Source organism: Myodes glareolus, chromosome 3 (genome assembly GCF_982192425.1).
Source record: "Myodes glareolus chromosome 3, mMyoGla1.1, whole genome shotgun sequence".
Lineage (NCBI taxonomy): Eukaryota > Metazoa > Chordata > Mammalia > Rodentia > Cricetidae > Myodes > Myodes glareolus.
In genome coordinates this window covers 73,855,730-73,861,729 of record NC_142028.1, presented here as the reverse complement: position 1 = coordinate 73,861,729, position 6,000 = coordinate 73,855,730, and positions in this window count along the sequence as shown.

Sequence of the window (6,000 nt, the reverse complement as noted above, 5' to 3'; positions counted from 1 at the left end):
AGACAACCCTCTCCCCAAGCAACAATGTAGACATGGATTGCTCTTCATGTTTTTACACCCTGTAAAACGCAGGCTGCTTTCTGTTACCGAAGCCCTCCCCCTACCTTCATTCATTCTTTATTAGGCATCTACGATTGACTGGGGATTGAAATAGTTTGCCAGTCAGTTTCTGCCTTCTGACGGAAGCAGAAATTTAAACGCCCTACACTGCTTAGTTGGATGAGCGCAGCGTTCCGGGAGGGAAACAGGAAGGGTTGGGTGGTGACATTTCATTTCAGGCAAAGGTAGGTTTGGGCAAAGGCCTAGGAAAGATAGGGCCTCAAGGAAAATGCAAATAAAGGAATTCTGTGGGAGTGGAAGGAAATCTGGGTTGTAGAAATTCATCCTGAGGTCACAGTGAGGAAGGTAGCTTTAGAGTTGTTGTAAATAGGGAGACCCGTCTTAAGGCTGCGGAAAGAAAGGATGGAAATAGGGAACGCAGTTAGGGAGATCCAATGTGGCTCTGTGTAAAAGCACTTGAGACCAACCTGAAGATTTTTCCTGCAAGTTTGAGTTTGACCTCCCTATGGGCACTGTGGCATGTACCTCCCACCTCCCAGGTACCATGTACCTCGCAATAGAAAAGACTGGGCGGTGGCGGCGCACACCTTTAATCCCAGCACTCAGGGCGGATCTCTGTGAGCTCGAGGCCAGCCTGGTCTACAAGAGCTAGTTCCAGGACAGGCTTTAACGCTACAGAAAAACCTTGTGGGGAAGTGGGGGAAGAATTACAAAATGCAGTAACCCTTACTGCCTGCTCCATCTAGGCCTGCCACTCTACTTGGTAAAGGCCTCCTCAGTCAGTTCTGGAAAATCTGATCCTGAAGCCAGTTAGGCTACTCTGCCATTGCTTTTGGTAATTGCTTTTGCTTAAAGCAGGGACAGCAAAATAAATAAATAGATAAATAAATAAATAAAATTTTTTTAGAAAAATTGATGCCTTATTCTTGTTTTATGTGCACTGGGTTGGTGTGTTTTGTCTGCATGTATGCCTGTATGAGGGTGTCAGATCCCCTGGAACTAAAGTTAAAGACAGCACTCATACGAGTGCTGTGAATTGAATCCAGGTGTTCTGGAAGAGCAACCAGTGCTCTTAGCAGCTGAGCTATCTCTCCAGCCCAGTAAAACATAATATGTAAAGTTTTGGGGGCTGTTGGGTTATAAATGATCGACTTTTAGCTCTGAAAGCAGAGGGTACGTGTGTTTTGAAATTTTTTACTGAAAATATTCTATTTTTATTTTAGGGGGCACAATGGAGGTAAGAGGACAACTTGTGTAGTCCATTCTCCCCTTTCACTGTGTAGGCCCCGGGTGTGGAACTCGGGTCACCTCCCTTGCTGTCAGCATCAAGCGGTCTTTCTGGCCCTGAGACAGTTCACTCACAGAGCTGACCCAGAAATGGGATGTAGCCTATACTCGTCACAAGGCCATCTTAAAATTGTTTTACTATTTAAAACATACAGGGTTTTTCTTTTATTGTTTTGTTTTTTGAAATGGTCTTATTGTGTAACCCAGGTTAGCCTCAGACTCTTGAGAGCCGCCTGCTGGATTAAAGGCAGGCACCACCACACCCAGTCCTCCCTCCTTTCTTTTTTATTTTATTAGTATTAGTATTTTTGGTTTTTTGAGGCCAGGTTTCTCTGTGTAACAATCCTAGAACTAGCTCTTCTAGGCCAGGCCGGCTTCGAACTCAGCCTCAAACTCATGGAGATCCGCCTGCCTCTGCCTCCCGAGTGCTAGGATTGAAGGAGTGCGCTACCACCACCTTGCAAACACTTGAACTCTTTAGTGACTCCATTATATCCCAATTATTTAATGTGGTATGACTTCTCTAAAGTAACTCCCCACCCACTCATGCCTTGTTCAGCCTATCAGGTTTTAGCTGTTAGTACATATTAAAAGTCCTATCCACTGTTCTGTAAATCATTCGTACAACATTCTTCCCTCTGCGACCACTCCCCCACAGACAGGGTTTCTCTGTGTAGCCCTGGCTGTCCTGTAATTCACTCTGTAGACCAGGCTGGCCTTGAACTCACAGAGATCCACCCGCCCTTAGATGGAGTCTCACTTGGAAGCTCAGGCTGCCTGGAACCCATGACCTGAGTGGTAGCTGTCCAAGTGCCCTGGTGCCTGATCTTTGCTTGAGCATCTATCTAGTGCCTACAGTGTTTGTTCTTTTGTTTTCTTTTGATTTGAGACAGGGTCTCGCCACACCTGGAACTCACAGAGATCTTCCTGCCTCTGTCCCTCAAATGCGGGGATTAAAGATGTGTGCTACCATGTCAAGCTGTGTAATGTTTTAATATATGCTCCTTTTGTCTCTATGGTGCCAAGGGTTGAAATTAATCATATGGTTAATGACACAGTGAAGCAAATGAAATGCTGGCAGCAACTGGGTTATCTGGGCAGTAATTCAGGCTTGGGGCAGCATGGTCGATAGAGAGCTGCTGTTTAGCCACCCTTCCTCAGCATGCCCTGCAGACTTGAGATTTTTCCAAAGTTATAAAGCTACTTTAAAAAAAAAAAACCCTGACAGCAAGCCAGGCGGTGGTGGCGCACGCCTTTAATCCCAGCATTCAGGAGGCAGAGGCAGGCGGATCTCTATGAGGCCAGCCTGGTCTACAAGAGCTAGTTCCAGGACAGGCTCCAAAGCTACAGAGAAACCTTCTCAAAAAACCAAAAAACAAACAAACAAACAACCCCCCCCCAAAAAAACCCACAGCAATGGCAACAGAATGTGGTGGGTTTCTGTACTCCCAGAAGTTGAGAGGCTGAAGCAGGAGGATCTCTGATTTAGAGGCCTTCGTGAGCTACATAGAGAGTTCCAGAACCCTTAAGATTAAAGGAACAGAAGCTGGGGAGATGGCTCCGTGGTTAGATTGCAAGCCATGATCTGCGTGACTGGAATTTGGATTCCCAAAATAAATGCTGAGTGGATGTGGCAGCCTTCTCATAATTTCAGCCCGGGAAGGCAGAGACTGGATCCCCAGGACAAGATACAGGATCTGGCTGTATCAGTCAGCTCTGGGTTGAATTATGGTAATTCGTCTCCATGAAGAAGGTGGACTAGCAAAAGATTCTGGACAACTTCTTGAGTACCCTCACACACAAAATCTGCATATGCCTGACATATACATACAAAAAATGTGGAAAGAAATAAATGAGTGTTAACTGCTTTGGAAAGATGGTATATTGAGGTAAAATACCAATTCTGTCTTTATGGCTTAGGGATGTCCTTACTTCCTCATTTGGGTACTCTGTGCTTTAGTGAAACATGAAGATGGTATGTTAAGATGCACTGATGCAGACATCTTTAATCCCAGCACTTGGGAGGCAAGGCAGGCCTGGTCTACAGAGTGAGTTCCAGGACAGCCAGAGCTATACAGAGAAACTATCTCTAAATAAATAAATAAATAAAACAAAGATGAACCCTAAGACTGACAGGTTCTGTTGAAACTCACTTCCTATCCCACAGTGGGGGATCTCTACTTTCTGCTAGTTACCCACTACCACCACTACTTTTGGAGTTTATACCAGCTAGTCTGTCCAAGAACCATCTTACACTCAATTCTAGTTCCTATAGTTTAGCAATACAAGGGGACACCGCCCAGGCATCTCCTTTGCAAAAATTAGCTCTCACCTTGTCCCCCGTCCCTCACAGGCTCTGGTTTAGGAACACATTTTGACTCATCCTGACCCTCCTCCCTATTCTCAATCAACACAACATTTACATCACACATCAATTCTTCCAAGCCTTCAAAAGTTTTTTCCCCCTTTGATTTTGTTTGTTTGTTTGTTTATTAGAGACTGGATTTCTTTGTAGTTTTGGCGCCTGTCCCGGAACTAGCTCTTGTAGACCAGGCTGGCCTTGAACTCACAGAGATTCACCTGCCTCTGCCTCCAGCTGGGATTAAAGTCAGCAAAAGTTTGTTTTTTTTGAGATCTCAGTAAGTACTCCTGGCTGATCTGGAACTATGTATATCAGGTTGTCCTCCATAGAGATCCACTTGCTTCTGTTTTCCAAGAGTCTGGTGCCTTTAAATTTTTGTTATCTTTGTGTATATGGTAAGCATGCGTTTATGTGTGTGTGGGTCTTGGGACACAGATGTCAATCCTTGATTTCTTGACGCTTTGGGGCAGCTTCTTAAGAGAAGTTCTGCTGTTGTGCCAAATATTTCAGGGTTGCTGACTGGCAAGCTTTGCTGGAATTCTCCGGTTTCAGCTTCCTATCTTGCTCTTCAACTACTGGAACTACAAACACATCTGGCTCTTTCATGGGTTCTGGAGATCTGAACTCACACCATCATACTTGTCCAGAAAGGCTTTTATTGGATGAGACAACTCTCCAGGCCCTAAAATCCCTCTCCCTGTTAAGGTGGGGGTTGTTGTTTAATGTTTTTTTTTTAAATCTAATCTTTTCCTTTCGCCTCAACTCTCTGCACTGCTTGAATATCTGGTTTATGTAACAAATACTGATTGGACACCGACTAGCTAGTCGATGCTTAGTTTTCCCAGGTGTTAGGGACACAGCCATTGAAGAAACAAATAAAAACCCATCAAAACTCAAGACATCAGACCACATTTCTTGCCTTTACCACCCAAGTAGAAACCGCCTGCCTCCTGTCATAAGCATGTGCCACATCTTACTCTTCTTACAGCTTCAGCAGAGACTGGCATGGCAGCAGTGCCAGGTGTCAGTGAACTCAGCTGCACTCGCTCACAAAGGATCACAAAGATGCTGGGTTAGGACACAGCTGTTCCCTCTTTCCAGCTCTTGATAGCTCTGCCCTGTTCAGTTACTTAAAGACGTCTGCTTCGCATGAGCTTTTTTTTTTTTATCATCTGAAGTCTGTTTACAAAGCTAGAGGACTTGGGGTCTCTGTTTTCACTACCTGGTCCCTGACACACAAATAGCACTTTAAAGCAAGTTCTGTTATAGAGTTTGACTGTTTCGTCTGCCTGTATAGTTGAGGAATCACTCATGAGATGGGAGAAACAGGAATGGATAGGTATGGTGGCACATAGCTGTAATCCCAGCAAGTAGGGGGAAGAGGTAGGAAGACCCCAACCTGGTCTACATAGTGAGTTCCAAGCTACACACGGCTACATGGCAGACGACTCCCAAAATATAGAAATGGACATAGTAAATGCCTCATGAATGTTATATCAGAGGAACTTTCTTGTGTGTTTGAGGCAGGGTCTTGCTAAATGGACACCTTAAATGTCTTATTAAAGTTATATCACAGGAATTTCTTTTTTATTGTTCTTATGAAGTTATACATTTTCTCTACTGTCCTCCCCCCCTTCTACCCTCTCCCATGGCCCCATCCTCCCAATTTACTCAGCAGATCTTGTCTTTTTCTCCTTTATGTCTATATAGATTCATATATGTCTCTCTTTGTTGTCTAGGTTGTCTGGAGTTATGGACTGTAGGTTCATTTTTTTCCTTTGCTTTATAGCTTTATGTCTAGAAGTCACTTATGAGTGAGTACATATTATACTTGTCTCTCTGGGTCTGGGCTGCCTCACTCCATTTGCATGTAAATTTCAAGATGTCATTTTTTACTTCTGTGTAGTACTCCATTGTGTAAATGTACCACATTTTCTCGATTCATTCTTTAGTTGAGGGGCATCTAGATTGTTTCCATGCTCTGGGTAGTACAAATACTGCTATGAACCTAGTTGGGCACATCATTGAGGTATGATTGAGTGTTGGGTATATACCCAAAAGTAGTATTACTGAGTCTTGAGGTAGATTGCTTCCTTATTTTCTGAGAAATCGCCATACTGATTTCTAAAGCAGTTGTACAAGTTTGCACTCCCACCAGCAATGGAGGAGCTTTCCCCTCACCCCACAGAGGAACTTTCTTGTGTGTGTATGTTTAAGACAGGGTCTGGCTAAATGGACACATTAATTGCCTCATGAAAGTTATATCAGAGAACCTTTCTTGTGTGTGTGTG